Source organism: Delphinus delphis, chromosome 7 (genome assembly GCF_949987515.2).
Source record: "Delphinus delphis chromosome 7, mDelDel1.2, whole genome shotgun sequence".
Taxonomy (NCBI): Eukaryota; Metazoa; Chordata; class Mammalia; order Artiodactyla; family Delphinidae; genus Delphinus; species Delphinus delphis.
The window spans coordinates 41,033,710-41,054,619 of record NC_082689.1 but is presented as its reverse complement, the minus strand read 5'-3'; positions in this window follow the sequence as shown (position 1 = coordinate 41,054,619).

Sequence of the window (20,910 nt, the reverse complement as noted above, 5' to 3'; positions counted from 1 at the left end):
ACAACAGATAATATCAGTGGCTTTTAGGCCTGTGGAGCCAAGGTAAGATAGCATGTATAGGGCATGGTTAGAGGTGACCTTCTTTAGAATTGGGGCTAAAGAAATAGTTAAATTGCTTGACAGAATATCCAGGGTTGATAAGTACATGTATCTTCCTCCATTTCAGAATACAAGACACAAATAAGAATCTTTCAACCATTCTTTTCTACCAAGTAAAGTGGTTTTGTTTGTTTGCTTGTACTTTGATTGTTTCATCCATTTCCTTGTTAAGGTTTTGTTTCCTTTTGCATTTCAGCTATTTATAGTTAGAAGTTTGTTATTTTTCATTAGGGTAATTCAATACCACATATGTATTGGTATGAAATACAAGGAAGCTGGTTAATATGACAAACAGTCTAGGCCTATTTTGATAACAATTAAAAAAACAGAAATCTCTTTTAACATGAACTTTACTGATAGATTAGTTTTGAGATCTCAGTCTGTGTGATGGCTCCCTAGAATTTTAAGTAGGATTGTGTATACATGGAGTAATAGGTAGAGAATCATATAATTTGTCTTTTAAACAGGGACACTTTCAGTAATGAAAAGGGCACACAAAATAATTATCAGGTGTCAGTTGATCTATAAAAGGCATAAACTTAGACTTGGCTTTGGAAGAATCAGGAATAGTGATAGGACACTATGCAGTAAGATTTACAGAATTCTTCCAGATTCCCTCATATAAACAAATATCTTTTCTTACATCATACTTCCTTAAAGAATTTGAATAAACATAAATATAGCTATTCCAAATGGCTGAAAAATAAAGGTGGAATTATTTTATTTAGGAAGTCAAACTGTGATGAATAAACATCATTAGAGTGTGAGTGGTCTAGGCTACATTCATTAATATATATTCTTAGATTAATGTATCAAATTGGAGAAAGGACACTTTTGAAAGCACAAGAAGTCTTGTCTCAAGGAGAAGTGTGAAATATAGGATGGTTCCAGGGCACAGGAGTACAAATTGTCCCCAAGTGTTTGTGGAGGCTAGTCTCACCGCCCAGACTACTGGGTTGGCTCTAGGATTTGTGATTTCTTCAAAGGGAATGCATAACTTGGGCAAAGAGACAGACATCACAAAAAGACGGCACAAATATCCATCTATTATCTCACAAGCTGATTTCATGGGTATTGCAGGCTTACTTTAGAAATAAAAGATGTTAAGAGTTTCAGAGTTGTAAAGGGTAGTAGAGATAACTTACTTAAAATTGCTAATTTTGCAGATAAAGTTACTGAGACTTATAGAAAGTGAGAGATTTGGCCAAGGTTAAACAATTTTAAGGAATTTTACTATTGTCTTCTCAAATGAAAAATGTAGATAAAAAGAAATTTTAAAAAGTATTTACCATTCGATTTTGAGATAATAAGAGTATAATAGAAGTGAGAACAAATATGAGTAAGAAAGAGTATTCCTAAAGGATTTGTATAGTTTAATGAAAATTTACAGATTTAGAAGAATAAGATACCCATTGATTACTTGTCATTTGAATTGTGAGGACAAGAATTAACTACTTTTATTATTTTTAACATTTGGATATTCAGCAGTAACAGAGTTAAGTACCTAAAGTATTCTTAGAAATTTAGTAGAGTTTTTTACAGCTTTGACCTTTCACTATTTCACATTAGGATTGGTTGGCAATTCTTTCTATCCCCACAGGTTACTGAGGCTATAAAAAGAGAAGGAAATTGAATAACTAGAAAATTAAATGCATTATATGAAAAGGCCAAAGAAGAAGTCTATGGCTTCATAACTCATGGAAAATATAAGATATCAAAATATCTGGATGACAAGATATGTACTAGGTGGGAAGGTAGGGGATGTTTTTGATCCTTGCTAATAACAGTAGATTTGCTAAACTCTTAGAATTCAACCTTGAAATAGTGTTTTACATTCCAATAATCTAGGATTAGAAACAAAGATGAATGCTATTCAGGAGATTGCTGATAACACTCCTATCCATTCGGATGCCGAGTAGACAGCTCTGATGAATGCTGCCCTGTAAAGATTGTTCAGTACCAGTGACAGAAACTAACTTTAGGTGACATGAAGCAGGAGGGACTGTATTGGGGCATATATTAACTCTGATTTCTTCTGATTAAAGGCAGTAATTTTTGTTCCTACTTTCTCATATATAAAATCAAAAAAAAACCCTACTATATTAATCATCTGCCCCCTCATCAACATCTCTGGCTCACTCTATATCAGTGTGAAAGGACAGCATGAAGGACTTAAAATTTTTAGCTTATATGGAAGCATTTCGCTAACTTCTTAGTAGGTGACTTGACTTTAACATATTCACGTGGCTAAGGTATTTGAGTCATATTTGTAAAAAAAGTTTATATAACAGTATAAAACAAAATATAAGAAATATCAATATGATATTTAGCTGATAAAATTGATAAAGCTTTAAGTGTAAGAAAATTTGTACATTCTTTATATGTCAAGAACAACAGGAAACTACTAACCAAATAGTTCAAAACAGACCTTCTCTCTTAGATCACATATTCTGGCAGGGCAAAGAATTATTACACAGTAATTATACAACTAGATATGTAAGTATAAATGTATCTGTAAATATTCTCTAAAGAAAAACAATAAGTTGCTAATAGGGAAAAATATAAAACATGAATTCATGCAACAGTTATTCAGTGAAATCCATATATTGACAACCTACTTTTGAGTGTCAGCAATTAAAAAATTGGAGTGTCATTTAACATCAATGGTAAGGCAATAGAAATTACAAATATTAACAAATATACAAAATTTTATAAATTTGTAAATGTATACCATATCTATATCTATATCCATATCTATATCTATACATAGATATAGAAACATCTATGAAATAACAGATATAGTACATTTATTTCACTAAAGATAATAACACCAAATATATGCTAAAGGATGTTGGCCTTATCATCTTAAAGACGTTTAGGTTAAATAGTAAATTTAATAGATCTTATACAATGAATTATATATGTCATCTATATTTGTTCTTAATTGTATGATTGCATTAAATATTGACATAATTATAATATAAGCTGGCCCAGAAAAGAATGTTATATATCTAAGATATATTATGAACAAGAAAAGTAATATGAGTTTTAGTTATTTCTAAATAAGTTTTAGTTATTTCTAAAACATAAAGAAACAGCATATGATGTTTTTATAAATTCTGCTTTTACAAGATGAATAGTAAACTTAGCTGTTTGGGAATGCTTATTTATATCATGAGGAAAGTAAAACGGACAACTATGAGAAATGGAATATATTACAAGTTAATGCTTATGTTATGATCCAGCAAAATCAAGAAGAAAATTGATTAAGGAAAAAAGAGAAGAAAAAGCAGAGCAATCACACTCCCACACACACATACACACATAATGTATCATGTACAGTACAAGGGCTGGATACAAAGATGCATAAAATATGGACCTGTCCTTTCACTCACTAGACAAATAACTTTTAAATGTAAATGTACTGCTTTGTAATATGATTCTTGAAATATAGCTTCAAATGTAGTTTTAAAACCATGTTTTTAGTTTGCTTATTTGATATGTTTGGTGTATATATACACATACACACATACACATAAACACACACTTAAGATTCCCTCACTAAATTGAAATTTCTCACTCATAAATAAGTGTACTGTTAACTTTTCAAAGTCAGGGATTGTCTTTTGTCTCTGAATGCTATCACCTAAACACAGTAATACAACACATGTCACACAGAAGGAAATCAATTGTACTTTGGGGATTAATTGATTTCTTAATTAATATATTTATAAATAATAAATTAATGACAGAAAATCTAAATTCTAAACAAATTTTGTTTGCCTTTGATTAAACTGCTTTAACTCTGTTTATAATTTTTCCTCAAACCTCACTATTGAGCATTACAAGGCCAAGAACTCTGATTCTTCATCTCTGAGACACACATTCTTAAAAAATTTTTAAACTTAAAAATTAATTTCAGTTTTAAAAGCCTCAAATATGACTCAATCATTTTAATTTAGAAAAAAATCAAAGCAATGTCTGCTTCCCTCATTTTACATATTTGAATTAAGTTGCATCTAAATAAGTTTTCACATTCTAATAGAATATCTTCCATTTGTAGATTTCAAATGCAAAATATAGAAGACTTCACATCTAAAAAATACGCCTTTGGGATCTAAACTCATTATCATCAAAGTGTTAACTTCTAATTGTATTACTTTTAATAATGTATCTTCTACATAGATATTACTCAATACCTGCAATTCCAGAAGTAGGAAATTTAGAGGTTATAATGCAGGGGAGATTTATGCTAAGAAGATTCTGAGTTGTCACGATTAAAAATTTTCCACCCATTATGTGAATCCTATTGATCATTGCAGGAAGCAGAAAAGTGTGCTGTTCATTGATTTTCTTTGGCTACTGAATGCATTAGTCCTGACACATTTGATGGGTAGGCAAGTTTTCAAAGGAAGCTCAGTTAAGCTAATCTTAGTTCAGAGGAATATTCACAATGGAATAAGAAACTTTGTAATTGCAAGAGCAAATAGAAGAGTCAGAGGACTATATTATGAGCTGTATCAGCATAAAAATTAGACATGAGCCTTCCCAAGAGACCACAGTAAAACACATCAAGGCTTTGATGCTGTTTTCACAAATGTAGCAATTACTGGATAAATTGGGTTTTAACTTTTCACCCTTCAGCCAAGATAGTGAATGCAAAGCAATGAGTTGTTCTGTCTTCTTGGCTAAGGGAGAGTATCAGAATTCCATCAAGTTCATAAAGATACAAATGAAGACATTAGATAATTGTATCCCACAAGTGAGACTAACAGTAATGCTACAGCCTATAAATTCAATATTTTTCTAATGATTATTTCTTTAAAGTCCATATTCATCCATAAGTTGTACTATAGACTACTAAAGTAGAAAGAACAATAGCAAATGCAAATTGTAAAGACTATTCTACCCTGGGAATTAAATTCCATTAAAAAATAAAGCTGGAAAGTATGATCTTGTATCTCTGTTGGAAGCTGTTTACTGACTTATTAATACAATGTCAGAGTACAATGTTACCTCTCAGTAGTATAGGATGTTGTCAAAATGCTATGTATATTTTTCCAGTACATTAAGTACCAGGGCATTGTGCATGTTTTAGGTGAAGATTAATTAAATTAGCATAAACCAAATGGTCTTTTATGCCCACAAACAAACATTGTATATTTGGCAATCACCTTTCTCATTTTTCCAGGCCATTTAACATACAAGCATACAATTCAAATTGGTAAGAATAAATGAAGACATATAGAATATTAATATCATATTCCAATTTAATGAAATCCAAAAAGAAAACCCCCATCCCCTGGGCACACTAACATGCCTTTCAATGTCTTTGGAAATATGTCCTTCAATACAGAAAAAACTATTGTAAATTATCAATCATGTGTGGGATATTTGAATTTTAATAAATATTTTGCTTTTTGATATATTATCAAAATGTTACAAAAATTAAGTATTTTAAAATATTACAACAACTATGTGTTGGTTTGCAAACTGGCACAAAGGGCGGTGAGAGACAAAAGAAAGAAACAGGCCACTCCAGATTGGTAGGTGGCAAGTGTAATAAGCAAGGGAACTTACATATTAAGCTTGTCTCGGATGACCCCAAGGTGAGTAGATCTCTGTTCATGCCCACCAGAATCTTAAAATTTTATATAGAGGCTTTACTGGGTTCTGTTACATATACCATCCAGGTGGTCTGAACAACACATTGCTCTCTGAAAGCTTCACCCTTGAAAATGGTTCTCACTGTGGAAATGGTGAGCACAGCACATGTGACAAGGACAGGGGACAGTGTGAGAAACCTCTAATTGCCCAGGTCCAACTCAAGGGTAAACCGGCAGTGGTTCTCTGCGTGACCTCCTCCAACATTCCACTGGTCTTTACAGGCTCTTACAATCTTCCTTCCCCTCCCCCCACCCCCATCTCGTCTTCCTGTCTTCTGAAATGTGCCCCTAGCCATCAGCAAGGGGTTTCATTAGCATGGCAGTGGCTCTTTGGCAGCTATCTAGTTGCACTGGAGGCAGATACAACAGCAACAATATAGGCACATGCAAGAAAAAACACAGATTAATATGATGCCCAAAATAAGTAACTTTTTTCACCAAAAATCCCATGATCCAAACTATTCTTTATTAAGTCCCCTAAGCTGGGGATCAGATCACTTGGGTTGTTCACTTGTGCCCTCATGTGATGATACATTAGCAGACTCATCAGCTATGAACATACATCCTGTTTGGATCATGGCACAGGTGCCTCCTTGCAGGGCAGTAATAATGACCAAGACTATTCTATTTTGGAGGACAGTTTTTCTCATTAAAGATATTTTAGTGTTCAGTAATGACAGGCTTTGCTGGCTATCATTTAAGTCTTGTTGGGTGAATTTAGGAAGGGCTATAATGTCCTCCAGACCAACAGAGGGAAAAAAGATGGCAGCCAAATGATCGTACCACTGGAAAATAGAATGTGCCAATCTGGCCTTGCAGAGAGGGAAGTTGGCAGCTTTAGTAACTTAACTTGGTTGTGAATATTATACCTGTTGTTAGTTGGGGTGGGGGATGCAATACTGTCAGGCATGAGGAGATGGACTAGGGGTGAGATAGGCCAGACTAGGACCTCCATATTCTCCCCTTTTTCAACTGCATGTGTATAGTGTGTTTCGGCAGGTCCAGCTTGCAGCAGAACAAAGGGATCCCAGTGGAAATTGAGTAGTTCCCCTTCACCCAGGGGTGTGAAATAACTCACCATTCCCACTGGGACATCCCATTGCAAATTCCAGTAGACAATGCCTTTCCCAAGCATGATGGGACTTGGTATTCTCAGCAGCATAGCACTTTGATCGAAGGTAGAGTTGGGGCAATGGCTTTCCACAACTTCCATACTTTTACAATATTGGATGTCTTGCCAGGGGTCCCCAGTCTGGCGTATGCCTTACAATTCAAATGTATTAAAGCCTGGGATAGTATATACTTTATTCCCCTTGGCCAAGGTGGTTTTACTTTTTAGCAGTTTAATCTGCTGCTTTACTATTCCATTTTTTCTTTCTATCAACCCTGTTGCTTGCCAGTTCTAGGGGAGCTGGAACTTCTAATGTCATGTTCTTTTGCCCAGGCTTACATATCATGACCTTTGATATATAACCCCAATCACTGTCTATTCAATGAGGGTATTTCTACATGGTACTCAGCTTCTCTAATCTTCTAATGGGGGCAGCCTGGCTTGCACAGTAACAGGGAAAAGCTTGGGTTAGGCCAGATATAATGTCCGTAGGCATACGTATTTGGAACTCCTCATTCAGAGGGAGAGGACCAATCTCATCAATTTGTCAGTCCCTCACCAGTTGGGAAGTCTGATAGGTAGTCTCAGACTCCTTTGGTTTTGGGTATGGTTTAGAACTCACAGGACATGTTATTACTGCATTAACCAAGTCACTGTATTTCAAGGGCAATTCAGCAACCTTGACTATAGACCATCCTTCATGGATGTTCTGGTGGCTGCTCTTTCTGTGCACCCAATCTGCTGTACCTATTAAAGCGTTGGTTGCTAGGGTTTGTACTCAATCAGTTTTCTGATTGCCAGTGGGTGTCAGCACCTTATGAGCCAGGACATGGAAAATAGTGAGGACTGCATCAGGCTCTTACAGGTGAACTCAAATATCTTTCCACATTTCTTGATCCCACGAGGGCTTATTGGTGATCATCCACCCCTAGGATTCTCATTGTCTAAGACACAAGGTTAATTCCTTTAGAGCAGCCCAACTGTCTTGCAAAGAGTTAATGGCCAGGGTTCATGAGTGACCACCAGCCAAACCACCCTGAGTTTAGCCCACTTGCTGCTGTGGTTCATTCCTGTGTCCATCCAGATAGTGTCAGTGTTGGGCTGAATGGCAATTTCAGTCCATGTGGGCAGGTTGCTCTGACTAGACCCACCTGTATACCAGGCATCAGCGAGAATTTCCTTACTGACTATCTACGGGCCACAGGGACCACTACAGGAATAGGGCCTGGGACATTTGGAAGATGTACGTAATCTACAAGGGCTAGTTGAACCCACACTTCTGGAGGACAGGGTGTTCCTCTGCTGCAAATAGGCAAGTCACTTAGTCATAATGGGAGCTGGAGCCATGGAAGGATGTATCAGTGGAACATATTCTCAACCTATCCCTACATAGGAAGGAAAGTGTTTACCATGGTGTGCAGTTCCTTCATCAGATGCTCTACCTGAAGGAGCATTGTGTACTCTGCCAGGAACTGTTGTTCTGTGGGGATATATCAGGTTTCTGCCCCTTCCAAAGTCTCTCCTTCTGTTGTCTCTGCCGCAATGCCCAATCCATTCCTTCCGAAGTCACAATTACATTTAACTTAAATGGTGGCCTTTCCTGGGAGATGCCCAGAGCTTTAATCTGCTTCACTAGAATTTTTGCCTTCACAAAGGAGGCTTGCTGCCCCAGTCTCACACATACCCTTTATTTACCAGGAGGTATAAGGGAGAGAGACACTGTGCCAGGTGAGGAAAAGAAGTCCTTCAAAACCCCCAAATCCCTACAAAGGTTTGTACCTCTTTCACATTCTTAAGGGTTAGATAGGCTTGCATCTTATCAATCACAGCTTCTGGAACAACGCAAGCCTTACCCGAACAAACAATTCCAAAACTTTATGGTGGTACAGAGTGTCCTGCAGCAGAGGCAAGTCTTCACATATTAACACTATACCAGTGTAATGGGCCCGTTTTACTGATGTGGGGAAGGAGAACACAGACAGGTCTCGGGCTACCATCCCATAACATATTGTGGGGCTGTACAGGTAGCCTTGGAGAAATAGTCAAAAGGTCTATTGATGCCCCTCCCACATGAAAGCAAATTGACCATGTGACTCACAGAGTCTAGAGGTATACTGAAAAAAGCATTTGCTAAGTCCAGTACAGAATGGTACATTCCTAAGACTCTGGCCAAGGTACCTAAGATGGTGATAATATTGGGCACAGCTGTGTGGTTGGGACACTACTATTTTTTTAATTTTCAGTCCTCCACCATGAGCCGTTTGGCTTTTTTTACTGGCCATACTGGGCTGTAGAAAGCATTATGGGCAGACTGTACAATATCCACCAGGTGCAGTTCTTGGATAGTTTCTCTTATTTCTTTATACCCCCAGGTAATTTATAGCATTTGGCAGTAACCACTCTTTAGTGTTTCCCCTTAGCACTGATCTGATTATTCTAACTTGGAGGCGAAATTCACCAAAAGAGGTTTGCAGAGTTTGACCTTGTAGGATTTCAACGTCTAATATGTACTCTAATATTGGAGAGATAAAAACCTCATATTCTCATGGGAGGGAACACCAATTTGCAGTGCCAAAGGGACCGTAACAGGTTGCCCTCCATAACCATCAATGGTACTGAGAGGGGCAGAAACCTCCTGAGGGTGACCGTGTATTAGAGTACATTCAGCTCCAGTGTTAACCTGAGCAGTTACCTGTTGTTTATTTCTGTAGGAACAGTGAATAGTGAGCTTAATATGAAGCCTCTGAATGCCTCTAACAGTCCTCACTTAGAGGAAATCTTGACCTTCATCCTATACCCTAGGCATGGGAGGCACCCACCCTGAATAGGACTTTATCACTGAGTCCTCTTCTAGAGCAGGTGGGGGCATCAAGCACAGTAGAGGCAGGTGAATTAGGTCTGAACTGTTGTCCAGATTTTAAGATTTTATAGGCTGTCAAACAGAGCATCAAGTTGCCAGTCTATCCTTTTTTGTGGGATCCTGGCAGCAATGAGGTCAAACCACATTAGCTTCTGGCTTACTTTTACTGGACCATTTACAGTTGATTGGGACAGCATTTTGTCTTCTGGAGTTCCCTGTCTGTTTCTGGTTTTTCCCACAGACTGTATTTATTCCCGGGCTTTGTCAGTTTCTCCTAGGTCAGCAATGGATTGTGCAACACCATAAATGCCTTGTCTCATGACTGGGCACAGCATAGATATCAATGCCCCATACCAGGTGCTGGGGGTGAACTGGAGTATATAGGCTTTCTTTCCTGCAGTGAATGTGGTTCAATGAGGGCCTTCAGACACAGGGGTATAAATGGCCTGTCTCATTCCCAACTCCCTAAGGATTTGTTGTACCTCATCTATAGATTTCCAGGGTCCCACATACCCAGGGAGATCCCCCTTATTGGTCCAAGGTTCCTTGAAGCCTACAGTAACCCAGTCTATAGGGGAGTGAATACCTTGAACCCTCTGAGTACCAGGCAGACACTGCTGGAGGGCACGATGTGGTGATGTTGTTCATTTTTTCTTCCTCCTGCCCAGTCAGAAAAATGCCATCACTCCCCGCTTCCACACTCTATCCCATATTGGCACTATCCACGCCTGGACACTTTCCTTGGACTTTGCTGGAACTTGGCAGCTATATCAGTAAGCTCATTGGGAGTGTATTCTCTCATCACGAATGTTTCCTGACTTGGAGGCTGCCCCACTGGCTGAGGTTGCTGTTACTATACTTTTGCTTTCCTGTGTATTAGGTGTCTGATGGCAAGGGGCGTTTCATCTGTGTCACTGTCAATCACCACAACGTTCTCCTCTTTCTCCTTCTCACTTTCCCAGGGATTTCACCTTTTACCATCCTAATCAGGCTTTGTCATAAGCACTCAAATGTTAATCCAGGGCAGCTTGTGTCCTCCTATCTTTGCAAAACATCACGCTGAGGCCTACAATTTATCATTCAGCTCTCCTACCTGGTCTGCCAGCCCCAAATCTAGCAGAGCAGTGGACACCCACACATCCTTCTCTAACCTCAGTTCTTCTTCCAATTTTCTAACTGAAGCTTCAGCCTCTAGTTGGGCATCAGTGGCCAGTTGACCTGCCCAGAGTAGAGACCAGCCCACTGCAGCAGCCATTCATTTCCTTTCTTTGTCCCAGTGCACTACACACAATTCCTCAAACAAACACATTAGGCCAGCTGGCATTTTGGGGGTGTCCCCATGCACAAGCATTGAACATAGAGATTACCCCTCCCTACCTAGAGCTGGATGGCTAACTTGGAATTTCCCCTGTGGATACCTCTTTTTCAAGGCTCATTGCTTTAGTCTCCTAGCTGGCTAGCCAACTCTTGGTTCACAAACTGGCCCCTGTACATGGAGGGAAAGAAAAGACTGAAAAAGAGGCAAACTACTTCATATTGGCAGGTAGCAGGTTTAGAAGCAAAGGAACTTACAGAGGAGGCTTGTCTTGGGTGGCCATAGGGTGAGTAGATCTCTGCACCCACCAGTCAGAATCTTAAAAAGTTTATATAAAGGCCTTAAGGGGGTTCACTCACATACCATCCAGATGGTCTTAGCAACACCTTGCTCTCTCAAGGCCGCCTCCTCAAAAACGGCTCCCACTGTGAGAAGGGTGGGCAGAATGTACATTCCAAGGACAGGGGAGGGGGTAAGAAACATCTTAATGTTTGGGTCCAGCTCATGGGTCAGGTGGCAGTCATGTCTCTTGATGACCTCTAACATTGTATTATCTCATTATTATTACTTACAACATGGCTTTTGGGGGCATGACATCTGTCCAGGGCAAGACCAGGTCAAGAAAGAAGCTCAACACACATTTCTTAGGCTTTGCATTTGGGGAAAGTGAAGCTCATGGAATTTCATTTATTTGCTTGCTTTTTCTGAGCAAATGAATTACAAGATTGGGATTTGAATCTAGAACTTCACATTATATAAGTCTAATGTTCTTTGTCCCTGCTCCAAATGTTTCTGGTTATTCTTTTTTTTTTTTTAAATTAAAACTCCAAGAAACAACTCAAAGAGTGATGTGCTATAATGAAGAAAATGGCCCTTGATTATGGAACCCAATTAGCTTTAAAAGGTATATAATTTTACCTCTTTGGATCAATTTTACTTCCCTTCTTACAACACTCTACCTGCCCCTGAAAAAATATCTCCTATAACATTTTATTTTTCTCCATGACCCTTATATATATTTTTTTAAAGGGACAGGCTCCATTTTCCTATGGAGTGTTTCAAAATACACAATTTAAAATTCAGACAGAAATGGTGACATTATATAAATACAACTGCTATAAGGAAAACTAAAAAGTTTGAATAATAGAAGTTCCTCTGGGGAGTATATGTTTTGTAAGTGAAAGATCATATAATGCTATACTGAACATGACCAAAAACTTACCAAGAAGCCAATATTATACTCGACAACTACATGCAGAATATTTAGGTAAAGAAAGTTATAGTACAACTTCACAGTGTTTTCCAGTCTGGAAATTGGAGAGACATGGAGATAATGTGGAGCCTTATTTAGAGGATGAAGACCAAAGTGGACATGGAGATGTTGAATTTAGAGAAGACATTAAACCAGAGGGTTTGATAGTTTTCTCTAAATATTTAAGAGACTATCTCATAAAAATAACTTTAATCATGATTTGGCATGTTTCCAAGGTATAGATATTGAAACGAAGCGTAAAAAGTTACAGAGATAGACTTTGGTTCAAAAAAGAATGAACATTTTATTTTAAGAGTTAGAGATTCACAAAGAGGGAATGATCTGACCCATTAATATTGGAGGCACCAAAATATTAAGCCTCAAAGAATCTTTCCTGATAAGGTGGCATTGTTTTCTTAGGCTTATCATAAGAATACAATGACTTGAAACAGTGTTGAAGATCTCTTAATATTGTCTATTTAATACAGAAAAAACTAAATGAGCTCTAAAGTTGAGGGTTTGTTGAAATTTCAACCTACTCTTTGTATTTCCATCTGAAGTTCCTGTATATTCTTAGATGATTCTGACAAAAAAATAATTTAAAAAAATCTAAAACTGCCATTGACATGTCAACTTAAAATGGCACCGTTAGTAGAATTTATGTCTCTATCAGCACTCCAACACTCTTCTTTCCTCTCCTTCCTGTAGGTGCCAAAAATCATTACAAGGCAATTATGGTGCTAAGTACTAAAACAGAATGGTAGAAATGAGATAAAATGTAAATGAAGAAAGATGACTCAAACAGTAAGGTATAATCTAAATGACCTACTGACAGGCTTCTAAACACATATATCAAGAGCTCCATAACCCTGCTGCTTTGAACTTTTTCATTTTAAAATTTATTTTGTTTTCTTAAACAATGCCAGCACCCCAAAGACAAATTCCTAGAAACAATATGCTATGGCTACAGATTTTTGCCTCTGTAGAATATGAACAGATTCAATGAGTGGCCATTGAAGATATAAACTGTGGTCTTTCTTTTTAGCTGTACAGAAACAAAAATTTTTAATTATTTTCCTCTATTTTAATATGTGAGGTATTTCACTCTCCAGCAAACCAAAAAGTCAGTCTATCTATGGATTTTGCCAGCACAACTCTAAGCAGCAAGATGTGACAGGTAATAACCACTGTTTTTTAAATCATGTGAAAATAGTAAGTAAATATAGTAAGAATATAGTAAATAAGTTACTATATGCCTATTACAGAAGCCATCTTCATTTATATTAATGATCTGTTATATCTGAAATCTGTGTATATTAGAATGGATAAGGTTAAAGCTTTAGCAATAAATTAGTAAAATAATATAATTTGGCGTTAAAACAAAGGATGGAATGAAGGTCCTAACTGTGTTGCTCATTCACAAGCATTACCTGTCATTTCACTGCTTACCATACAAAATGAAATGATACATATATATATTTAATAAAGAACTTAGTGAAGACATATGTTAAAATTAAGTATTGGTGTTTCCCTTCAAGTCAGATATAATTCACCCCCATCATATAGCAGACCAGTGAATTGTAGAATTCCTCTAGCAGGAATATGAGGCATAGCATAATTTCTGAAAGATAAAATTCTGAAATATTTACACATCTCACATCACAGTGATCTGGAATCTAAATAGAAGAGTTAAGGAGTAATTATACTTTCTATACATGTCCCCAAGCAATAATATACATGAAAACAATTATAATTTCATTTTCCTAAAACCAGAAATAATACCTATCAATTGGAATATCAACCTATGCACAATGAAAGTGATTCTCTGAACTTGAGTTCAGAATACCTTATCCAGTGTTCCTTGAATACAAGAAAGTGTACCAAAAAGGCTCCAAAGTATATGTGAAATAAATTTATTATATATTATTAAGTATATAAATTAAATATATATTACTTTTCAAAAAATATATTTCAATTAACTATTTTTTTTCAAATTTTGATATTAAAGAGTGTTTTAGTCCAAAGGAGTATAGATGGAGTATTTGTATATATAGGCAAGAAATACACTAAGATGATGCATTTCTTGGACAAATGGACCCAAATAAGGAGGAGATTTTGCTTAGTTCAGAGTGTTTAAGTTTTGTTGTATTAAAATAGATAGATAGATAGATAGATAGTAGATAGATAGATGGATATAAAATATATTTTAGACACATTAAGGGAGGTAAAGCAAGCAAAGTACAGAAAAGTACTCTAGATTTCCTTGTTCAGAAAACTATATATGTATATATTTATACTCACATAAAAATTTTGCACTAATACAAAGAGACTATTATATGTTACAATGAAGATCTGTAGAGTAGGTATGGGAAAGAAGAGATTTAATTTTATTTCCTCCTGTGTTTGAATTATGTTGTGGCTATGCATCATTTTTATTATGGCAAATGAAGAAGCATAATAGTTGCTAAGTTATGCTTTCTAGGATAATTCCTCATTAATATAAATTAAATGAAATTTACTTTGTCATAATTGTAGACAATTTTTTTATCATTTTGGCCTATAGTAAAATGAAACAAAATGAAGACAAGAAACTCTGATTATTAATTAACATTTTTATTTGTTTATTATCCTGGATCATAACAAGATGTAATAGGTGTAATATATCTTTTTCAATGAAGTGTCTCACCAGTATATATTTGCAGACAACAGAGCTGGCTATTTTCTGGAATCTGACATAAATTTGGTTTTGTTCCAATCAAGAAGTCTTGTTTTAAAGTATATTACAAAGGTTGTCATTGTTGTTTCTGTTCTTATATTACAAGCAAAAGAAACCACATATACTTAAAGATACTTAAGTGAGGACATTTGATATATACTTCAGAAATGGTCTAGTTTGTTGTTAACTTGGAACAGAAAATAAACAATGATTTTATGATTTGGATAAACGATATCAATTACTTCAAAATACCTGACATTTCTTCTAAAATTTAAAGTTGCTTATAAATTAATCAGTAGAAATGGCACTTCCTTTTTACCTGCTGGCTAAATTGTAGAAGAATTCCAAAATTGTGAATATATTTTTAAAACTGAAAATGTTAAATTATGCTGTAAGCACACATTTTTAGCTTGTTTCTAAATTTCATGAAATATCCCTGTGAAGTCCTTATAATTGTAAACTTTCATTTTGATGATTTCATTCTGGATCAGTATTTTTACTTCCTGGCAAAGAAAAAAAATCTGTTTGCTTTCTGACTCTTTGTAATATTTCTGCTAAGTGTAGTGAGGAAAAAAAATTTTTAATTTAAATTCGTTTTAATTTCATTACTGAATACCCTTTAGGGAAAACATTTTTTCTGTCAAGATAATTAATAATCTTAAAAGGTCTTTTCAACATGCATTTGCCTGCAAGAAAATATATAGCACAGAGACTTGGGAAAACAGAAATCATATATTTCTAGATGTGATATGATCCATGTACCTACTGGGAATGTGACAACATTAATATCCAATATTAAGCATAAAAGATACATATTCTTTTTGCAAAGTCAGTTGCTGAGATAATAACCTATTAATATCAAAAATAAATAAAACATTTTGCCTCTATTTGCTTACCTGGTTTTTTCTAATTTGTTTTCAGAATTGTAGCAAGATACTTCCTGACACAAAGATTTTACTTCGTGAGCCCCTTCTCTTATATCTTCTCTCACACCTACATTTACAAAATGTATATTGACTATTCTCTGTAATTAATTACTTTTTACCTCTGTTGGAAAACATAGTGTTTGTGGACTGGGAGCCAAACATTGCTAAATAAAATGCATACTGTGGAAAGTGCAAGCACTAAGCATATATTATCATTTTTATTTACAGCCAATAGCACAAGGTGGGTGGCAGTATTTTTTCAATTTTATTTTTTGTTTTGTTATGTTTTTTGACTCAAGTGGAGGAATGTCTTTGCTGACTGGGGGTTGGGTATTAATTGTGAATGTTTTATTTTTAGCTGATTAAAATAGTCACAGATGTCAAAGGGTAGTTGAATGGGTGATGGGTGATGAGATGGGGAAGAGAATGGCCAAGCAAGACCTTGATACAAAGACATCTGAGAAAACATGGAAGCAATTTAATCATGAAACATGATTTAATGTTAGGTAGAAAGCAACATTTTAATGAAAATATAAGGTTAATATTAGAATAAAACTGAGTTGCCATGTGTAAAACTTTCTCTATAGCTATTGTATTTGAATAAATTTGTTGAGAATTAGTGTGACATGATAGAGGAAAAAAATACTAAAATGTTAATATAACTGAATTTGAATCTTGATTTTGCCACTTAGGAAGTAGTAATTGAATTTATCTGAACTCTACATAATCTGCTATTCCTCTTCACACATTAAATGTGTATACTAAACATTCTTCAGCATGTTCTAATAATTAAATGAGAATAAAAATATAACGTTCAAATAGGTGAGTTGGTCCATAGAAAGTGCTCCCTATCATTATTGTTCTTAATAATTTATATTTTAATAAAATTAAAATATAAATTACTAGCATAATTACTTTGTTATAGAAGGGAACTCTCCTTCAATATGTAAACACTGTGTCTATGGATAACCTTTAAGTTCTAGCCATACAGTCATGACTAAAAGGTGGATGTAGGAAAAAAAATAACATGACCTTTATTGCTGTACTTGTAAAATTAAAGTTCTCTGAAGCCAAACTTTATAGTCCATTAATTTCATGTCTTTCCAAAGACAATTGCAGAATGCCTGCAAGTTCAATGGCCAACTACATACTTAAATGCAATGCCTTTTGTACTTAATAAGAATTCAGAAATATTCTAACCAGTGACTTAGACAATGGGCACTGTTATATTGCTTTGGTTAAAGTGGCTCAGAAATTATTTCCACTAAATGAAATTTTTTGTTTGTTTCTGTTTATAATACTATTCAAGAATGTAGATTGCTACAATGCCATTGGGAAGCAGTAGAAATATTTTTCTATTTTGTTATCATTCCTTGCTTCATTAAATTCTGTAACTTGCCTGAGAATTGCATGGCATTGATGGTAATGCTGCAGCAGATCCTAAAGTTGGAGCTGTGGTTGGAAGCTCTCAGCTAACTGTACTTCTCACGGCTGAAAGTCAAATGAGGGCGATCTGAGCAGTACAGTTTTACTGCTGCCACAGGATTATCCCACATAGCGAATTATGACAGAGTATAGTGGTTAACTGTTGGATTTCTCACTTCTTCAACTAACTAGTAATCTTGCACCTTAAGGTAGGAGTAAATAAAACCACCTCTTTGAGCATTACACTGCATTAACATACACTAATTAAAGTTTATAATGACATTTGAAAAACCAAAAGTTATTAATTTATATCCCCCTATACTCCATTAATGAATATTAACTCCCTTTTTGGAAAGGGTTTTACCACATCCCAGCCTGATAACACCAGCATCAAAGTTTATCGACCAGCTGACAAAAATTTGTAGAATAAGTTAGTATCTAAAAGATTATGTTTAAAAAACTTGTTTAAATTATATTCAAAATAGGCTATTCTATGTGAAAGATACATACTGTTTATCAGAACATTTTATTGTTAATATTTATATTCCTCAGTGCAAAGAAGTTATTTGATACTTAGGAAAAAATTAGTGAATGTTTGCTGAAATAGGAACTGACTTATTAACTGATTTCTTGTAAGTCAATATCTAAAGTCATTAATTTTTAGGTTATTCCAGAACTAAAGGACATGTATAAGTTAAAGCAGTTTTCAAATAGAATGTAGAATCACTGGAATACACATTATGTGGTTCAAAATTTTATTAAAATGTATGACAAGTTATATTCTAAATTATCTGTCCACCTCCTTATTTGTTCTATCTCCTCTTATGGTTATTTTTATTCTAAGCCTCTATTAGTGCCTTACATATGGCAATTAATGTTTGTTGAATACGTCAGTGCTGATGGGTAGAGTAAAACACAAGAATGCAAAGAGAAGACAAGCTCTTTCTCTTTGGACAAAGGGTTCACAAAGGGATTACTGGGACTTTTTCCTTATCTGAATGACACATGTTTTTCACTCTCTATATTTGCAAGACAGTTGAATATTCAGAGTTAAAATATGACTTTGGAGAAAATATCAGGACAAAACCCAAAATGAAATGGTATGAATTTTATAATTTTTAAGAATAAAAGAGAAAGTTTGCTCAAGAAGAGTATGACCTCCACTATTACTTAAAAAAAATTCATAGAAAATAAAACTTCCAATAATTAAGAAAAAGGTGAATTCCCAATACTTAATACAATATTTCGAGACTCCTTATATACTATTTTGTTGTCCTCTGGCTTAAGGGCACTTTTCATTGGTGACTTGAATATGTAACATATTTCTTGCATTAAGGATCTTACAATCTGAGTAGTAGATTTTATTATTTTATCTATTTATTATCTTCTGTAGTGGCAAAATCCTAGGCCCTAGGTTTATGCATCAGGTGTATGCTCTAACAGAAACTCTATTGCATGGAAACATATTTCCCTCTGTCTAAAAGTTCCCTGCAGGTAATTGCAGCAGCAGAAGCAACCACCCTGGTTTACATTGACTTTCAATGATATTTCCGGCAAGCATGCAAGACTCTAAATGCAGTTTCTCTCATCTAAGAATAAGAAAGTTACAGACATTTGTATACTGATTTTTTCTGCCACTGGGAAGATATTACTGACCTGTAACTAACAATCTTTCATAACGTTCTCCCATTGAGGACATCTAGACTCAGAGTGAAAATACACCATGGGACTTCCTTGATACACAATTTTCATTTTAAAGATGCCAAAATTGAAGCATATTGAGATGTTAAGTGTATCGGATAAAATTACATATAGAATCGATATTACAAATTAAAATTGAGTTCCAAAAGAATTAAAAATCAAACACAGCAATAAAATACATATAGCTACAATGAAACTTGTAGCTCATACATTTGAGCAGTTTCAAGTTCTTTATCTGTTTCCTATTGCTGCTGTAATTACCATAAACATGGTGACTTAAACAACACAAATGCATTCTCTTACACTCTGGAGTTCAGAAATCCTAAAGCAGTTTCACTGGCTAATGGCAAAGCTGTTTCCTTGTGGAAGCTCTGAGGGGAGAATTCTTTTATTTGCCTTTTCTGGCTTGTAGAGCTGCATTGCTTACATTCTTTGGCCTTCCATTTCCTCAGTCTTCAAAGTCACATCTTCAAATCTCTCTCTGCTTCTGTTTTCACATCTCCTTCTATCTCTGTGGACAATTGCTTCCCTCTTACAAGGGTTCCTATGTTTCAGACCCACGCATATAATTCAGGATAGTGTCCTCATCTCAAAATCCTTAATTCATTAACATCCAAAATTATTTTTTGCCATATAAGGTAACATTCATAGCTTGTGTGGATTAGGACATAGACATCTTGGGTGAAGTGAAGGTCATTATTCAGCCTAACATAAGGTCTAAATATTGGAATTAAAGTGTTAATACTCAGTAAAATTATACTTATTTGGATTGTATAATGGAACATTATGATTGAAATTCTTTCTACTCAATAATATTTGAATTTCACTCGTCTTGACTTTTACTTATTAGTTGTTTATTTTAATAATACCATTAATTATTATGAATAATATTAGTATTTCATTATACTGCATAAATTCAAGCCTTATTTTAAAAAAGTGTTTGAGACATTAAGTACTTATATTTAGATGACAGAGCAAAATTTTCTTTCTCAACCTGAAATCATGATATTAGAGGAAACAAATAACTATGTTAACTGTCATTGAACTAAATAAATCAATGTACATACTCTAAATGCATCAGTTATGAAAAAATGCATAAAATACAAGTGAACATGCCCCCAGATTTAGAAGAGTGTGTCACAAGTGATTTAGTAATTCCTTCATTTGAAGTCAGTCAAAGCCTGGTTATCAGAGAAACTAATATTTCAGAAAATCTGAGAAAAAAATTGATAAATATCAGTAAGCCTTGAAAAAATATAACCAACTAGTAATACATAACGTTGGTATTGGATACAGAAGAATTGCATTTAAATCTTGGTTTTGTTGGTTAGTTTTGTTGAAGACTGACCTTATTAATGGACAGCTTTCCTAATAAGCAATTATTAAATTCTCTCAGATGTTAACATATGTTTCAGGAGTATGGCAGTATGTTTACATGTCAGAAGTTTTATTTAATTCTATGATATTTCTAAATTGATTTGTTTAAATAAATTCAGCAAATGGAAAAAAAAAATGTCCAAAAGTCAATTATTATTAAACATTCAAACAGTAAAATATGTGGAAAGAAGCCCGTAAATGTTAACTCTTCTAAGTTACATCTGGTGGGACAACTCGGGATAAAGGCTAGTGGGCTGGTCATCTAGGTTTATGAAGGGAACTGCTCTCCTCTGAAACAGGCAATATTTGCTTTATCCCACACGTTTGGAAGGTTGATTTTATTGTTTCTCTTGTTTACTAGTCATACAGCACTGTCTACTTTGAAGCTTGATATTCATAGATGGAACGTTGGATCCTATATATGAAAAAAAAGTGTAAGGACTTACAATTTTATGTTCCATC